At 33.0% G+C, this 20,101-nt stretch overlaps 1 protein-coding gene and 1 long non-coding RNA gene across 2 annotated transcripts in view; both read left to right on the top strand.

The window, feature by feature from the left end:
* The window catches only part of Tsen54 (tRNA splicing endonuclease subunit 54), a 150,458-nt gene extending 131,608 nt beyond the window's left edge, over window positions 1-18,850 (top strand). The window contains exon 8 of the mRNA XM_089698384.1: window positions 18,663-18,850. The gene's annotated coding sequence lies outside the window, so the exon portion shown is untranslated. The remainder of the gene's footprint in view (window positions 1-18,662) is intronic.
* On the top strand, window positions 2,897-4,115 carry LOC149486704 (uncharacterized). The gene is made up of 2 exons (XR_016315976.1): window positions 2,897-3,141; window positions 3,599-4,115. It is a non-coding gene; the product is annotated as an uncharacterized LOC149486704 (long non-coding RNA).
* Window positions 18,851-20,101: the final 1,251 nt, after the last annotated feature.

Below are 20,101 nucleotides of genomic sequence, written 5' to 3'. Positions count from 1 at the left end.
GCATCCAAATGTTCGCAACTGTTGCTTCTGGCGCCAATCCAGGGGAAGATATTTTGATTCAATTATATATGTAATAGAAATAAAACTCTTGTATGATGCCCGCAATGGTTTTGGCTCGCTCGTGGGTCACTGTTGCGTCTATAAAATATTTAATCAGAGCAACTGGTAAGGCGTGGGGTAAACGCGTATGAATGCGTAATGAGACTCGGGTTTATGGGTAATCATTTGTTTTTGTTGAACGGTTTGTGCGGTATTTTTTTTATAATTTAATTGCTGATGACCTATATAAATTAAAATATGTGCATTTTTAATTGACGTAGGTACCCTAAATCTCTTGCTGCCTAAAGCTGTCGATTGGGAAGCTTTTGTTTTATTTTTAATTTATTTACTTGCCATTTGGTAATTAAATCATACAGAAACTGAATCTCACAAATAGTATATATTTTAAAGTATAAAGATCGGCTTGTGAATATGTGATTTATTTTTATTAAAAACCCAAAAGATCTATTAGAAAAGGTCTGGAATAACACATTTAATGAGATATCCCGCTAACAATAATTAGTACAGTATCAATTTTACTCGTACGAGTGGATGGAATACACGGGTTTCCTAAGACAGAAACATTTACAAATCTTTATTAATATGTAACTATTGCATTACCTACTTACTGCTATTTTTCATATTTATTCAACTAATACCTGTATCGATTATTCGATTATAACAACAATCATTAAAAAATTTACAACCAAACATAATATCCACCATGCCATGTTTTTACCTACGTTTATTATCAGTTTTAAAAAGCGCAGCATTGAAACTAGCCCGTTTAATAAGTGTCCTCAGAATATAATTTAAGTGTCTCGATTCAGTATTCGTAGGTTTCAATCGTATTGGCCCGAGGCAGTGTCGATTGCAGATGCTTACAAGTGGGTCAAGGCATCTATGCAAGGTTCTGCGAAAAACAAACCAGATTTATCACTTGAGAAATGGAGTGGTGAAAATGTATTTGTTTGTTGCTTGTTATTTTCTTATCTTTTAATACAAAAACAGTTTTGAATACGAGATTCGCTTGATGTATAAGTGCGTTATTTATGGAAGTATGGGGGTATGTAATTGTTTTTGTATTTATTTATGTTGTCATGGGCTCTGATTTTTTCTCTGTGTAGTGAATTTCATTGAAACTACCACATGCTTAATCTTTTCTTCGTTTGAGTTCTACATAATATTGTTGTTGTGTCGATGAGTGGCCAGCGCATTCGTGCACTCTCCAGGCGATAGGAGGCACCAGCGATACCAGAGTGTAACATCTTAGAGCAAAAGGAAATCATTCAAGTAGGTATATAGATGTGTTTTACAATTACCCTATAATCTTTTTTATGTAAAGGACAATGATGTCTTTTTAGTTTAAAAATTAGAGCAATTTTAATCGTATTGTAGAGCAATTTTGATTTAAAGATATTAAATTGTTAGCTACTTTATTGCATAATATAGGTACTTATCATGAAAATGACTATGTGCCGCTTTCTTTTTAGTTATTAGTTTTATTTAAACCTGTAGTTGTATTTATTATTCTCAATAATTGTAAAAAATCGTAAAACAAGATTTGCTGTTATATTTTTTTGTAGTCATATTTTCGCTCTAATGTTGTTATGTGTAGCGTTCACAATAAAAATACTGTCCAAAACTTCCACTTCTTGTAAAAGTATAAAGCGAACGTGAGCGTACATAAGATACTGAGATTTAAAAGTTTTATAGGTATACATTTTAGCTATCATCTAAAATCCAAAATGAATAAACATATTTCACATGATCACGAGATGATATAATTATTAATTTTGAAAATTCTCTCAACGATGTTTCAAATGCTTTTCTTGAGAAGAAATAATGTATAGTCTAGCGTAGGTACTCAATTAAAAAAGAAAAAAAAACACTAACTAACACAAGCACGTTTAAAATCAAAACATTAATCAAATTGAATTAAAACCTCTTTCATTGCTGAATAATTTAATTTTTAAAATCCACACGTTCAAGAAGAAAATTGCGCCTTTTGTGTGAAATGCAGAGCTAACCGCTTTCATTTCTGCCGTGTCAGGTTGGCTCAGGTGAAGTCATTAGCATAGCATAATTCGAAATGCAAACATTTGAGGTCAGTTTAATTTCTAAAAAAATAGTGGAATAATATAAACTCATGAAGTTTCCGACCCGATAAGTTTATACATTTATCAAGGATCGGTAACATTGGTCTGAATTAAATCTGTCCGTTTAAAGTGGGTCAAAATCGAGTCTAAAGGAGTCGGTTGCGTCCTTATGCATCACGTTGCATACAAACATATACATAATATATCATTGTATGCAACCAGATCGGTGAAGATGACATATGCTGAGCCTGGACCTTTTCTGTTGTGTTATGTTGTTTTGTTAGTTATTATATGTGGTATTGTTGGTGAATAAATCGTGTCGTTTATCTATAAATGTAAGTTAGGTATGCGGCTTCATAGAATGAAATGTCATCCATGAAACTTTGCAACTGCCGGATGTATGACTGTAGAGGGAATACATTTTAGTTTGTAAGCGGATAAATGTATTATTGTGAATGGAACACTATCATTCATCGTGACAGCCTGTAGGAAGTAAACAGTTGTTTTATAATTTTAGCATAGTTTGTTTGTTGGATTGGAAATTGAAAATTTTAAGGTAGCTTAATGGATACGTATCTACCTATATTCCATGCGTATAATATCATGTGACCTGTATAAATTATCAGAGGTATTATGCTAAATAAGAGAAAATGGAGTAGAATTAAATTAATTTTACTAATTTGACAACGTACCCAATGAAAAATTGTACCTATTGCAATATCGTTTTATAATCAAGTGGGTAACGGCACCAATGGTCAGCCAGGCACCAGTGATCAGCCTATTGCGTTGTTTATTGGCCATAAATATCGCTGTAATCAAAATAACCAAATCACGCGCACCTTAATAGAAGCTCTGTTTCGTTATTGGTTCATGCATCACGCGATAGGAGCAGCAGGGGGTCAGGGGAGAGAAGTAAACACGTTCGTACAGGTGCTGTCCGCCGACAAGAGCAGAAGTGTCATGTCTGCAATATTTTTTGTTTCATGTGGTGCTCTTTTGAAAGGTGAGAAATAACATATTTTAGTATGAAATGTGATTGTGTTTTATAGATAATAACTTTATAGATTACTTAGAGCATTTAATTTTGTGAAATTTGATAAAAAATATTGTTTTTTTACTTAAAAATTTGAGGGGCTGACCATTGGATACTGATTTTTTATGAAAGATCCAATGGACAGCCCCTGGGGCTGATTACTGGGTTTATTCCTAATTATTAGAAAACCCAGTGGTCAGCCGCATTTCAAAATATTTTTTTCAAGCGGCTGACCACTGGGTCTCAATCTGTGGTCTCAATGATCCAGTATTCAGCCACGATGTTATTGAAATAATATTTGAAGTATAAATTAGAATGTTTGTGTTTAAATCTATAAGTAATACTTCATGTTAGTTAAGTTTTACCTGAAATAATTGTATTATGTGTATTCATATCCAAAAGTTATTATTGTTCCCTTTTTTTCTAGCTAAAAATGCCGCCAAGACAACAGTATCCTCCAGAGAAATCCTCCGAAAGAGATCCTCCTGTGGTTGATTATAATTATATATATTGTGGATTATAGATACATCAATAATATTATAAACTAATATCGCTGATTTCTTTAAAAATAATTATTGCTGTTTTTATGATAAATAATAAGAAGTACCTAGAAAATAAGAAGACACAAAGAGATTGTAATAGTATGTTTAAAATAATATTTGTATTATGTGCGATATACATTTTTTTGTGCTAAGTGAATCGTTGCTATAAAAATGTGATTAATATAGTTGATTTTGATATAACATTGTTTATTTTGATCTCATAATTAGTTATACTTACTAAAGGCTGAACACTGGGTTCAACAAGGCTGTTTATTGGTTTTTAGAGGCTGTTCACTGGGACACTGGGCCATTTTTTGTTTAAAATTAATTATATATTTTACTAAGAGAATTATTGTTTTTGATAAACGCTGATTCGAAACTACAATAAACAATAAATCCATACATGTAGTACGTTTTTTTATTCGACGATTGTTGTAGAAATGGCAATTGTCAAAACTTCAAAAAGCTGTTATGAGGCTGACCACTGGTGCCGTTACCCTATAATGACCGTAACTAAATATCGACGATTGATGTTTAATGTAATACATTTAAAGCATAATGTACCTCACAGATCTCGATATAGTTCTGTGATGTACCTGCATCATTTATTTATTGAGCAGCTCTCCAATTTATTTCGTATTATAGAATGTAATATCTGTACCGTAAGTATAATTTTTTATTGTTTTTCTTGTTGAGAAGTCCGTTATAATTATCAAATTAACGTAAAAACGTAAAGTGGTTATGATTGTTAAAGAACGTCGAAAGCTCTTTCACACTCTTTCAGATTGCCTCGAGTGGAGACAAGGACCGGGGCTGCAAAAATATAATGAGTTCGTTAATTAAGCTTTATTATTATAGAGATACTAGCGGTCCGCCCCGGCTTCGCCCGTGGTACATATGAAAAATAGATGTTGGCCGATTCTCAGACTTACCCGATATGCACAGAAAATTTCATGAGAATCGGTCCACCCGTTTCGGAGGAGTATGCAGACTAACATTGTGACACGAGAATTTTATATATAAGACGAGAATTTTATATATAAGATGTTTTTATGAGATAAGATAAGATAAACCTTATTGGGTATCATAATAATTTATAATGTTTTTGCTTGCAAAATTGTTTTAAATTACTTCGTTCATTGATTGAAAATCTCGTTTTGCGATCAGTTTTCATATCCTTTCAATACAATGTATTATATAAACTTGCACATAAAAATTGTAGGAAAATAGAGTTTAGGGAGCTAGCTAGAGACGGCGTGTAATTACAGACTTAATTGCGTCTAACTTTGCTAGTTTATTCTTCGAAACTCTGCGTACAAGCCGGGTTTAGCATCCAACTGTTCACGCTTTGCTTGCTAAGAAATTTCGTCTCTATTTGTATGTCTTTATTACATGTACACTCAGTTTTGCATGGTTTAAACATACATGGTATCAGCATACTATACCTATTTACTAATTTAGGAGTATTGACTTACTTTGTTATTACTTCTTAAATCTCATGCAATTAGTGTACTAATCAACTAGAGGTATAAAGGGGAAAGTAGAGCAATCACACAAATTATGTTGCAGCTTGCCCGGAAGAAATTTGTTTTTAGCAAAAAGGTCGCCTTCTTGTTCATGTAATTTGATATCGTTACTTGTGTTTGATTAATTATTTATATGTGCTTGATTTATTATAAATCCGAAAGCTTTTATGTATTAGAACTGTAGCTATACTATAATTTCTTACTACATACTACACATATACTACATATTACTATTAGTTCTCTTACGCAAAAATGTTGAACTGATTTGTAGGAAATTTAACACACCAAGAAGGAGACTGTCATAAGAACATGAGTGTACTAAGCAGTAAGCGTATGAAACTGGAAGCTGAAACTGGACCATAAATTCCTGACTTCGATCGCCGAGTCGAGCAGTCTATAAAGAGTTTTTTCGCTCTCCTACCCTGAATTGTAAAACGATTCATTTTCCTTATAGACGGTTGAATTGTAACATAACTTTTATAAAGTACCTACGAGTAGAGCGTCCAAAATAATACAAGTGACTTACACAGGGTTAGTTTTCAATGACCAGACAAAATTTAAAATTAAGATCTAGATATTAAACCAAAGGTACATTTGAAATATTATTTTCGAATAAAAAATAAAATAAAATAATAGCATTCATTTGAAAATGTCTTAAAAATTTCCTAAATCGTAAACACGCGATAATCAATGCACTTGTGTGCGTGCGCGCATCGCCACATTTATGTGTGTGCTAACTTCTACCTATCTAGATTGTTGAACTGAATTGTGCTTTTGTAATGTCCACACGTTCGCTTTTTAGTGGCGGACAGGAATGAAATCTAATTAAAAAAAAAACGTTTTTTTTTCATTAGATCGAAAATGTTATCGATTAAGAACCATTTCTGAAAATTTGGCCGGTCATTGAAAACTAACCCTGCATAGTATAAATAGTATCACTGTTATAATTAAAGGTTCGAAATATTATATTTTTTAACCTTAAAGTATTAGGTTACACAGATATAGAGTCCTAGGTCGGGAAACTTGCGCAGTGTGGATTCTTGTAAAACCATCGCAATTTGCTTTATTATCCATAAATTTCCACGTTGTTAAAGTTTGTTTCAAGTTGAGATATCATATTTAATGATATTTCTTGTAACTGTTCAAATAAAATAGAAAATAAGTGTGGGGTCATGAAGTTTTAAAACAACGTTCGATAATTTAAAAGAGGCATGCAAAAAAGAAATGGTTATTGGATTATTTATACCATAGAAATAAAACGATTAGAAAGTTAGAATTTTGCAATAGAACTTAACGTAAGTCTAAAAAAATGAGTGGTTACTTTTTATTAAAAAATTATTATAAAAAGAGCTAGCGAGAGCGAGCGTGCATTACGATACATTCTTCTTCGTCCGAACGCCGGACCGTTCGCGTTGGTAGAATTTCTAACTAAAATTTGATTGTGAAAAATTTCCACGCTACGTCAAATCAGTTGCTCTACACGTACAGGAAATAAAAGATTTCAATTTAAATGCATGCCAAAGGAGAAATTGTGTGTTACGTAGACCAGATGACACCTGCACAGCCCCAGAGCGGAGGATTGTCCTCCGTCCTCACGCAAGCGCCGCGCGGAGCTACGCCCACTGAGGCTCAGATGTAAAGACCGCTCTACCAATGTGGGTGCGACGTATCCTTGAGATCCTTAATGATTTACGTAAGCGCAGTTAAAATAATTATACATATTTTGTAATTATGTCTGTGTTGCTTAGCGAATATCGCTTATTAAAATAACGCTCTATAAGAATAGTGTTATTTCAAAACCGTGATTTATTTGTTATTATACATTAACTATGCAAATGCATAGTTTTCTAAGCAATTTTGAAGACAAATTCAAACACCGTGTATAATTATAAGCACATTCTCGCAACGATGTAGCTTTTTTTGTAATCGTTCCCAAGACAAACTTTTTAAAGAGCACTATTACGTGTTGAGCGGCGTGTACCAATCGCGCTCGAAGCTGCGCAGAGTGGGTCAAGACGGGCGGCGCGAACTAGCGGGGTAGGCGGCGGCCGATTCATGTTTACGGGTCTCGCCCGTCAGCTGTTCGCCGCATGAATGTGCCGCTTGCGCCGCGCATCGATTGATTGATACTAGAGCACGTGCCTCCTGCGAGCCAGTCCTGCCGCGCTCGCCGGCTAGCCCGCGCGCCCTCTCGCCCGCGCTCAATGGATTGCCCGAGGTGACCGGCGCGACGCACCACTGACCGCCGTAAGTAAATTAATACCCATACGACCGATGCGGCTGCGCGCTGCATTGTTTACAATATTTCGAATTGCTATCGATAATCAAAAATTCGGTTTACGTAATCGAAGGACGCGATTGTTATTCGGCTGCCCGTGACGGTACGCACACAAATATTACATAAACCTTTCGATCAAGTTGACAACGTTTCGGCACTTGACGTGCATATAATTAAGAGATCCTTAGGTCCTTATCGACCTCTTCGGTGAGGGAACGACTTTGGCAATGTGATAAACAAAATTACGTATTACTTACATACGAAGCTATTACACTCAACTATATATTCTGTCGCTATTTAAGCACATTCGGCTAATGAATAATTCCTTTTAGCATCAAGTAAGAGAGTTCCAATTAATGCATTATTTATGTTACATACTTAACATACGTAGGTATACATTTTTGTGGGAAATTTATACTAATATATTTATATCAAGAGTAGATATTTATCAAATGAGAACGTTTTTGATAATTTTTTTTATATTTTGAATATCGGATTATTTTATGAACATTTTATTTTAATTTGATTTGTATTGGCAATATGAGCAACAAACCATTTTTAGGTCCATACCTAAATAAAATTCCCATGTATTTTCGAATAATTTCTAACGTTTATTAAAATAAACGTAGGTAGAGTTATGAAAAGTGGATTTGCAGTTCAACTTTTTTAATTTCATTGTTTACGATAAGCGGGTGTGTCGTTTAAAGGGCACTTGCTATATTTGCTTGGGGTTTAATAATGATAATTCATTTAGTGGAAAGTTTACGTGCCATGCTATTGAGGTGAATTTTAAACGGATATACTATATAATAATAATATACATATAATATACTATATAATATAAACTGATAGACTAACCGGTTGACAGTTTACTTGGTTTTTAGTGACCCTGACTTCCAAGCCAGAGGTCGTGGGTTCGAGGGTTCGATTCCCACCCAGGGCAAATATTTGTGTGATGAACGTAGATTTTTGCTTGGTATCTGGGTGTTTATTATAATTAAAATTATTTATGTATGTTTATCTGGTTTCCACAACACAAGCGAAAGCTTAGTATGGGATCAGATCGTGCCGTGTGTGAAAAACTGTCCTGAAAATGTCCTGAAATATATATGTTAGTTTTCCTTAGTGACCATCAACTTTTAAACAATATTTTCTTGAAATGTTGGCAATTATATTAAATACAAATATTGTCTATTAATGATAAGTATAATATCACAAAATGTTAATGTTAAAACAATAACGGATATTATGGTAAATGTTTATAAAATATAATACTTAAGTATACTAAAACACTCTGATTATATTATGATGACAAAGTAAGATCACTATCAGTAGACTGTAACCTAACCTTGGGTAACCTAAATTATATTGAGTATTTCCAACTTTTACTTCAATATCATATTTTATACGGAGTTATATATAGCTGACATTTTTGACATTCCATAATAAAAAATAAAAACAATTCAAAGGATATTTTATGTAATGATATTCAATCCACAGTAACTGGCTCTTACAAGACTTATGAGTGAAAATATAAAATTACTACATTGGTATACTTAATAGTTTTTGTTGTGTTTTATTTTTAATTAAATCATCAAAACCACTTTCGCCTATCTATTGTAACAAGAGATGAAATCTCTCGCAGAAAAGGGTGCGACAGCTGAGGTTCACCATTGATTGTTTGCTTTTCGTAATCTTAAACGAGAAGACTGCTCCGTATTTAACAATTTTTATTGTTTAATATATTTTTAAGTAATGAGTTTATTGTGTTCATTATGCCAACAAAAATAGTAAAATGTTCTTTAAAGCTATTTTAAAAGGAAACATTCAAATGTTTTGTATTGAGCACACACTTAAAATATAATGGACATTATAATAAAATTATATATGGATATTTTTTGTTCAAAAGTTTTAAAAACTTGTTGCATTATATTTAATTAGAATTTCTCTAATTTTGTTGTTATTACATTAAAATTCTGAATTAAATTGCTTATTTTAACAAATTGTACTTAAATTTGCAACTGCTGTAGGGAGGTATATATAAACTATACAATCATACATACATAGTAAGAACGTATAGTCGCTGTATTTTGCAGTATGCAGATGTCAAAACCGCAGATAGAATTGGCGGAGTTTCTGTTATAGCACTATTTTTTTACTGCTGCAGTGAGAATAGAATTGTAACCGAATTTTTGTTTTCACCTTTGATCGAGATTTGAATTTTTAAGTGCCCTTTAATAAAATATATTGTAAAAAATGTTTTGCTAAAACTACCAATTAATAACTTTTCAACTCATTTCACTTAACATGGAGGAAACATAGCTGTAATATGTCTTTTGGTAGCAAGGCTTTTATATTCATGGGACCTTACTTATACAGCAAAATGAACAAAATACTAAATATCTTTCCTATGACCAAGTTCCGTTGTAAAAAATTTGTTACAAATTGGCTATTTAATCTAAACTACTTAGAAACTGAAAACCTCGTTACCATAATTTCTTGATTAAAATATAAACTTAAACTTTTACTGAATATTAAAATAAACATATCCACACACATATACACATATATACACGTACGCATATACACACACACTCTCAATACTTAAAATGGCAATATAAATATATTTCTTTTTCTGTTGTTTTGTTATGTAATACATATGATGAAAGAGATTGAGCCTCACAACACAAGGGATCCTAGTGTGGGGTTCAATGCAACATATGTAACAATATTATGTAAAAATTTTTTGAAACAAATAAAGAAATTTTTTTTTTTTTTTTTCACATACCTAAACATATACCTAAACATATTTTCAATGTTTATACATAGTATCGAATTCCCATCCCTCTTGTAAAATAATTAGTCAGTGTCATCAATTGACGAGGAGTAATTAACACCGTGTTTACAAGAATAGCATTTATATGTTTACATATTAATATATTCTATATATTTATCAAATACATATATGTATAGCTTAAGAACCAATACTTCATCACTACATAGTATAAAACAAAGTCGCTTTCTCTGTCCCTATGTCCCTATGTATGCTTAAATCTTTAAAACTAGGCAACGGATTTTGATGCGGTTTTCTTTAATAGTGATTCAAGAGGAAGGTTTTAGTATATGATTTATTATGTTTTAGCCAAAGCCGCGAGCGGAAAGCTAGTACAAAATAAAATAAAATTCTTCTCTTTACCTATTAAATATCGGGTATGAACCAAAAATAACGGCCAGATCAAAAAGTTTCACATTATAAGAGTAAGTACATTCAGTTTAAGTATCGTCTAGATTTATAATTCTAACAACATACTATGACTGTAGAAAAATGTAGGGTTTATTACAAGTCTAATTTTGAGCTCAAAGACATCCGATGGACGAGCAACCCAAGTAGAGGCCATTTTAATTCCTTTGTGAAATGCCTGACCAATATTTTTTCTTCTTTTTGAAAGTTCGTTAATAAGAAAATACGCGGTCGATTTTTTATGGACGATTTTATAACTATTCGGAAGAGTTATCGTTAACAGACTCCTGAAACTTGCAGATCGCGTCTATCCTGAAGCCCAATGCGGTTTTCGCTCTCAAAGGTCAACAATCGACATGATATTTACCCTACGACAACTTCAGGAAAAGTGCAGAGAACAACAGACACCCCTGTTTATTGCCTTTGTAGACCTAAATAAGGCTTTCGACTCAGTTAGCAGGGATGGTCTGTATTCTGCCTTGGAACTTATCGGTTGTCCTCCCAAATTACTCTCAATGATAAAGTCATTTCACGAAGAGACGAGAGGAGTAATCGTGTATGATGGAAAAGCCTCGGAACCCTTCATAGCGCGTAGAGGTGTCCGTCAAGGCTGTGTTATGGCACCTACACTGTTCGGTATATTTTTTTCACTACTTTTGAACACTGCATTTAATAATGACCAGCAAGGTATACATCTGCACACCAGAGCCGATGGTAAACTATTTAACGCCTCTCTACTTAGATCTAAGCGACACCGCCTAGATCTCTTTGTGGACCAGCTTTTATTTGCAGATGACGCAGCTTTTGTTGCAAATTCCGTCGTGGAATTGCAAACAATTTTGGACAAATTTTCTCGCGCTTGTACTTTGTTTTCGATGTCCATCAACACTAAGAAAACTGTTGTTTTGGCTCAGGGATTTACTGATAGACCAACATTTCTTCTAGACGGAACTCCATTACAATTAGTCGATAAATTTATTTACCTTGGATCAACTGTTACGAGCAATCTTTCCATGAATGCTGAGATTGACAGTCGCATCGGCAAAGCTGCAGCAATGTTTGGGATGCTCCGAGAAAGAGTGTGGGAGAATAAACATCTAAAAACCAAAACGAAGTTGATTGTTTACCGATCTACAGTACTTAGTGTTCTCCTATACGGCGCTGAGACCTGGACTTCGTACGCCAAGCAGGAACATCGGCTGAATGCGTTCAACATGCGCTGTCTGCGTAGTATTCTGCGTATAACATGGAAAGACCGAATTACGAATGAAAAAGTCCTAGAGATTGCACAGTTGCCCAGTCTTAGAGCCCTGCTTAAGCAGCGTCGGTTGCGTTGGCTAGGACATGTCCATCGCATGGACCCTTCCCGATTGCCGAGACAAGTTATGCTCGGTGCGGTTGCACATGCGAAGAGAGGCATCGGAAGACCCTTGCTACGTTTTAAAGACAGCGTGAAACGTGACATGTCCATGTTCAAGATCAACCCCCCGGACTGGGAAAAGCTCGCCCAAAACCGTACTTCTTGGCGCAGTCTTATTCATGAGGGTTGTAATGCACATGATCGCAGTTGGTTCGATGCACTCCGTGATCGTCGGACTAGATTAAACAATTTATCACCTTCCACAACATCATCATATAAGTGTAAGACTTGTGGGCGTTATTGTCGCTCCAGAATCGGGCTCTTTAGCCACGAACGACACTGCCCTAAATCATGACTGATTAGGAAAATTGCAACACTAATAAATTAATAATAAAATTTTCTTTTTTGAAATTTAAATGTAACTGCATATATGATCTACTACAGATCAAATAGGCCAACGACGATTGATTGAAATCTGAAATAATTAATTGGTTCGTATGGAAAGCTGAAATAATTAAAAGTAACTGAAATACATAATTGTTAATTATTGCAAAAAAATGTATTGGACATGGATATAACCTACTTTTGTTGCGAGAGTAAAACTTTGAAGTGTCTGAAAGAGGTGACAGAAATTTTTAAAAAGGTTGTTTATCCACGAGCCTAAAGCTATAAATATAAATAAAATATACTTTACTATTCCCATTATTACCTTGTATGCGGCCGTTTCAAATAACATTAAAAAACATCGCTTTTCTACAATCGTGTTCACCGCCGAGCCGAACCAATTATCAAATTGTTTTACATAATTCAATGAGCTCACTTTAAATTAATAAGTCGGTGTATAACATGCATTATGGAGGCCTATAATGTGCTATAATAATTTGTTTTCACCGCAGAACGTGGCCAAAACATTGTTACCATGTTCCCATTCAATTATTTATCGCTACATAGTTTCGTTGGAAATTCGTATATATTTTTACGGCAATGTTGCGAACGGGGTCGACATATTTGTGTGTAAATAAAAGTTAGAATTTCTAAGTAGCTGCAATGTTAGCATGTTGATTTACCGAGTAATTGTATATTCTTTCTATTCAACGATAGCAGTGTGGTAACGTTTGTTTTTTAAGTGTGTCCCAGTAAAATTGGGGTAAAATGTCATGGCCTTTCAAAGTAAGGAATTATATTTTATTAATAAATTATATTTTTTTTTAATAAATTATATATCTACATTGTTGTTGAGTAGCATTATTTTCGTATCTATCAAATAGTAGGTTATATACCTAGTGTACTAACTAGTAGTGCGCTCGTTGTTTATTAGAAATTCTTACTACTTTTTTGATAGATTCATGCAATAAATATCTGGTGGTATTCATTAATTATTTATTTGTTGAGCTATAAATGCCTTATTACAGTATTCACAAGAAACGTGTATGTACGTGTACGATTCTACGAATCAAAAGACGACCTAACTCTACCTACGAATTATTCGTAGAACACTGCCTGATTTTATTTTATGCGTCAGAAAATTTCGTCTGTTCTGCGTTCTTTTCCTATAATGTATCGATTAAGATCAGTAATGTGTCAGAAAAACTATAGAACGAGTTCAACGAACAAAAATATCGCGGATTACATTTATATGTATAGAATACGTTACGAAAGGGATAAAGATTGAACATAAAAGCTTAATAAAAACCAACATTACGTTCTTTTGTTATTATTATTGAAATAAATGTACAACAAAAAATATCTGAATGGTTTCGTAATTAAAGGCGGGTCGTTTTTACCTTTTCGTATACGTTTTTGTAGTGTAAAGTAAATGAGAACGATTTTCATCACACACATGGCTACATCTCAGTCAGTAACAAGAGATTATGGAATCATCCATGTGCAAGAAAGACGAGTATTTACCTGTTATATATAGCGTAATATTTAGCACCTGGCAAGACGTGTTACATTATACGTATCTTCTTTTGACAAAACGGCTTAAAATGAATGTAAAGGAGGCTAATAATCCAATCACAAACAATTATTAATTAGCAATATATAGAGTAAAGATAATGTCTATGGTGTGGGACTGCTGTGGACTGCATGCTCTTTAAAAATTAACATTAAACCTCCTTTATCTCAGTTTTCAAGACTTCTTAAGTTTGTATGATCATTATAAGTACTTACTGAAGTAAAACGGCAGTATGGTAATTGTAGAGACAATATTTATCTATATTGATAATGAAAATTCTCTTTGTTTAAATATAAATAATTATAATTTTGATGTGGAGGTTTTTATTGATTACGTTCCGACAAATAAGTATTGATAATTATAGAAGTAGAATTAGTATTTCTAGTTACAAAAAGCTTATTAAAGCTCATAAAAGGATAAATAAAATAAGTAACCTTAATAGCTTTCAATATTTATCAAATTCATTGCATATCCATAATAAAAAAAATTGAAAAAAATTGTAAGCTAGTACACAATGTATTTAACACAACACTACTTTTAGAGAACAGGAACAAAATAAAAACAACCTTTCGTAGTGAGATTCCACGCCCGGCCGATCAAAGTAAAAATCTTTGTGCCGAAAACAAAAGCTTTAAAATCTGGGAAAGCCTACAGCGATTAATCTTTTAGTGCTAGATTAGCTTTTAAACACCGATCATAGAACCAAGTGTTTGCTTCTTTGTTGAGTAAGCGAGTCTTTTCATTCAAACTAGTGAAAATCCTTGAAATGAGTCCCATTGTTTGCCTTAAGTGCAGAAGAAGTGGGCACTTTACTGTGCTGTAGCTTTTAATCTTTGTTGCACAAAACATGTTAACTGCATCGTAATTAAACGCTTTGCATAAGCGTTTGTTGCTCAACCTGTTAAATAACGCGTGAGATAATATTTTAGAAACATTTTAAGCTTACTTCCGTTCGCTTTAATAATTCACGCTATTTGAGAGAGCTAGCAACAGATTATGAAAGTGTTGGAACAAAAAAGCTATTATTGTTGGTGGAATGAAGTTGTTTATTCGAATAGAATAATAATAAGTTTTAGTTTTCATTTCCTTCTACCACAAAATCCCCGAAATTTTTTAACCAATATAAAACCGAAATTTGTGGTTACTTAAACGGCTACTATACTACTTATATTTTTAGATAACCAAAATATCTATTACATTTCTGTAACAGAAAATAATTAAACTTTAATTAAAAGCGCAGTGATTATAATTTTACAACACCCGTCATATTTAATAAACCAAACTACGTCGTAGGTTACATAGGAAATTTATTAGTTCCCAATGCAAGCCTGCTAGGAGAATATTAAGCTAATATAATATAATATTAATGGAACAATAGCTTCGAGACGAGCTCACAATGAACTATGAACAATGTAGCAGGTTGAATGTGTGTTACAGAAATCGTGAATGCATTTACAATCCTTTCGTAAACCGCATACGAGACCACGTTAGTTCTCTTCATATATTGTCGTTGAAATAATGTTAAGCTTTGTATGTTGTTATGCTTTGTTAGTTTAAAATATTCTGGTACAATTAAATGAATGTTCTGAATTACAAGCGTCTAGAAGTAAAAATTTACGAAGTAGCTACGAACCGTAGCTAGGTGCTACGAACATTTTTAGCATGATTTTTTAATATTTTACGAGATACTTAGTTCTTATAAGTAGTTACCAAGAAACTTAAAAATAGATAATAAAGCGTTCATAGCTTATTAAATTATCTCTCTCTCGTGTTTTGATATTCTCGCCAACCCGTTTCTGATTTTTAAATGTTGAAACAGTAATATTACCTAAGATTTTTTTAAAGCATGTAACGATTTATAACTAAATATTAAAATTAAGTTATATTATTTTTTTAAATAATGTTTATTATCGCATGCATGATTTATGTATGCAGAGAAAAATCTGGTGCGAAATAAGTAATGTTTTGTTCCGTGTAACAGGCGCTACATAGAAAACAGAGGCAACTGCCAATACGAATTTCCATAGTCAAATTAAATCTACCTTTAAAGTCTTTAGCATACAATGCATTTCCGATATAACACAGTTAACAGAGCTGACCTACATCCCTTCGGCAGGCGTGTATCAGCCAGCATTTGGCAATCCCTCACTGCGCTCGTGAATTTTATTCTTTAAACCTGTTAGTGACGGTGCTGTGAAATAAATTGCTCCACGGATTTGGCTGCGATGTTTTTAGATTGTTAATGTTTTGTATTGTAAAAATGTAAAAGTTTCAATAATTGGGAGTGTTTTTGTTGGTTGTTATGCGATACAAATTTATGTTTTAATTGTTGTAGGAGTGTTTTATGGAATAATTTAATGATAATGCACTCGAAACATTATTATTATTGTTTGACTGGAAAACGAAAGAAAAAAAGCCAACTGCGTTTTTTACCATTTCAACGTTGTTTTTAACTTATTTTCTAATATAAATTAATAAAGAATAGAAAGAATTTGAATGCAATAAAACCAAAAATATCTAATTTTCTAATACAACTGACGAAATTTCCAGTTTATTACCACTTGGGAAAAGCCTACACCACTCTTAAAAGCCACAAAACGTTTGCAAAGGCCCTAATATTGTGAACGCTTATGGGCAGCGATGATCACCTGCCATCAAGTGCATCGCCTGCTCCATTACTAATACTGTGATAAAACACTATCGATTCAATGTTGACTTTACCTACATCTTTATATACTCAAACTCAAATCTATACTGGTATTATAAAGCTGAAGAGTTTGTTTGTTTGTTTATTTGAACGCGCAAATCTCAGGAACTACTGGTCTGATTACAAAAATCATTTCGGTGTCTGATAGCCCATTTATCGAGGAAGGCAATACTCTATAGGCTATATATGATCATTTCGCTAAGACAAACAGGACCGGAGCAATGTGGGTGAAACCGCGGGGCACAGCTAGTAAGTACTATTTTTATTCATGTAAGCTTTTACAAGCATTTATAAATAGTCATATTTTAAATTCCTATGGATTTGGAATGTCACTTCTACCACATCTACTGTAAAGAATCGCTAAACAACTCGATATATACTCAAAATAGACATAAGTATATAATGCAACTGAATATAAGTTATATTCTCAGTAACATATACGACAACATATGGAAGTCACAGTCCAATTACCCAAGTAAATAGATATATCTTGGCTAATTTAGCGACTGTTGGACCGCGGACAATGAATCGTTCTGTTTACCTCTTCCTAGAGTATCGACTTTTCTAGTCCAAACTATATTGAGTTCATAGTAATGTACCACACCATGTACCATGTTATTTCTTAAAGATAAGTTTTATTACTTTTTGAGTGCATAAAATTATTTCTGCAAGGAGTAATTTGGCTACTATAAAAATATAATATATTTCTTGTACAATATGATTTAGATAAAGATATTGTGATTGTTCTAAGCCATAGTTTTATAAGTGACTTATTCAAATTCAAATTACACTTATTTGCAAGAATGCAGTTACAAATATAGGTGTTGTTATTACAATTTATAGTGTTAATACATCAATTATCATTAAATTATGACTCCTGTTAATTGCTTTGACCTTCGTAGCACTTTTTCTAAGTTGTTCAAATAAATCAAAACAAAAGCAGAGTCATCGTTCAATCCCGAATATATCATTTCCTGTAGTGTGGTCGACGCCCAATAATACTTCGGCTAATGAAATGAAGAGCTTCTCCGATGAGATTGCCTTAATATCACGAGTTTCGCTGAGTTCTGAAGATAACGATATCGTTGTGATAGATGACCGTCTACAAGCACTAGTCTTACTAATAAGACATACAATTTTGTTACCTATGTGCACAGGGTAAAACACATTTTCCATCGCACGACCACCGCAAATGTTATTGAGAAGTTGTTTTGATATATATTGGCGGATTTTAAGTTGATTTGCGATTAGAACGAATCATCTTTTAGCATTATTTTTGTTATTCCGCCATATTGTCGTCGGTCGTTCGTAATTCTCGTTTTTCATATCATATTTCATACGTCGTGTGTCACGCAATTGCCGCTCCTAAATCAGTAAATCAAACAATGTTAATCATATAAAGAGACTAATGCAGGTTTTCATCGACCAGTTTTATTGAAACAGTTTTATAGTTTCTTGTGCTACGGCACACTTTATTACCAACTACCAAAAAGACATAAAACCTGTGTATAATTATGACTGCCAATTAAACATAACGTTTTTGTAAGTGTAATAAGGAAGAATTAAAAAAAAGCTTGCATCGGTGTAGATTAAACATCGTAAGAAAATAAATTGTAGTTGCAGTGATGTATCAGTTTGATATCTACTAAAACTTATATTAAAGTTGTAACTTTCTTAGAATATTTAAAAAATGACTTGAATGAAGGAGAAGGACAAGTAAAAATATAGCATAGTTAGTGTTTTGATGTAATAATAATAATCTAAGATCCAAATATAGGTCGACCTTCACCGGCGTGATAATAGAATGAGACCAATTTTATAATAAATTTAGTGTATTAAAAATGTATTAAAAATGGGTTTACTGGGAAAATCCTGGACAGGATATTTTTAAGCTATTGCATAGCTTCTATCGCGGGCCTTGAGCGCGGGGACCGAATCGAGAAATTCCGTAACGAAAAAACCTCACGCTCCCCACTCCGACGGGCTCGGAGGCGTGGCTTGAAGGCATGCTATGCAATAGCTTTACCGCGGTAGTCCCCGAGTGCCACACGTCTTTTTTTTTAATTAATTATTAAAAAATCTTTTATTTTCATTTTTTATTAATTGCAGTTTCGAGATAATAAAACAATTTTGTAATAAAACAGCGCTGACATAATTTTTTTTTCATCATCCTATCAAGTGAAAGTAACTGGTACCAACATACCTGTTTATACCTGCCAACCTATCCGTTTGTCCCGGTAAATATTAGAAAACGACTATGACTGCACATTCTGTAGGTTTCATACTTTAAGTCTATTATATTTTTTTTATTGTCTTGATACTGCAATTAATTAAAAAAAAATGTTTTTTTTTAAATTCATTAAAAATGTCCTGTCCAGGATTTTCCCAGTAAACCCATTTTTAATACATTTTTTAATACACTAAATTTATTATAAAATTGGTCTCATTCTATTATCACGCCGGTGAAGGTCGACTTAATATGTTCGGATCTACTACTATAATCTTTTTAAAATAATGACGAAAGGTAAGTTTAATTTCAGCTTATTTTTAAATTACTCAGTTGAAAATGTGTGCTGTAGCATAATGTAGGATAAAGAGCATTTTCAAAAAGCTTTTCAGTCATAGATCAATAGTTCAAAAATCCATTCATCATCTATTGACAACTTGTGGGAACTTAGACTATTCCATACAATTTTAAGTGTTCTCACTTTAGTATTAGTTCTATAGCATGTTCATTGTTATTTTCTTATTTCACGATTACGAATTCAAACGGAAGCATATAAAAACGATGGAAACACATTTAGTATTGATTAACTCAATATAGTAATATTTTATTTCGACAAGGTAAGCGAGTATGTCATATAACATTATTATAAGAATGTAACTGGAACAGTAATAACTGTTTGATGATATAAAATAAATGAGATAAAGAAATGCTCTACTCAGCATTTTTACAGAGAATTTCTAGAAAGTTCCTATCTTTAAAATTTAAATCTCTTTTTGTTATTCCGGCAACGTAGAAACAATAGTTTAGGCTTGGGCTAAAAAGATAAGTATGAAAGCTGTCTTGTATTTGTTCCCAATAAAATGCACCGCGTCGAAAGATTACGAAAACATTTTGAATCCGATATCCATCTGCGGTTCTGAGCGAATTTTGATTTTCGACGCAATATCAGGCCAAGATTTATTTGCATAAAACCAAATGTATACTTGGAATGGAATTGTTTTTCCCAATATTTTATGGCACCGGGGTTGTTGAATAGCTTCCGTGGCTTAATATATCTTTTGCATTAATTAGAATGCCTGCCAAAAACATTGA

This window comes from Colias philodice, chromosome 8 (assembly GCF_061535455.1).
Source record: "Colias philodice isolate Cphi_HAF_F1 chromosome 8, ilColPhil1 Martin Lab GWU primary, whole genome shotgun sequence".
NCBI lineage: Eukaryota > Metazoa > Arthropoda > Insecta > Lepidoptera > Pieridae > Colias > Colias philodice.
This window is presented reverse-complemented; position numbering and strand designations above follow the sequence as displayed.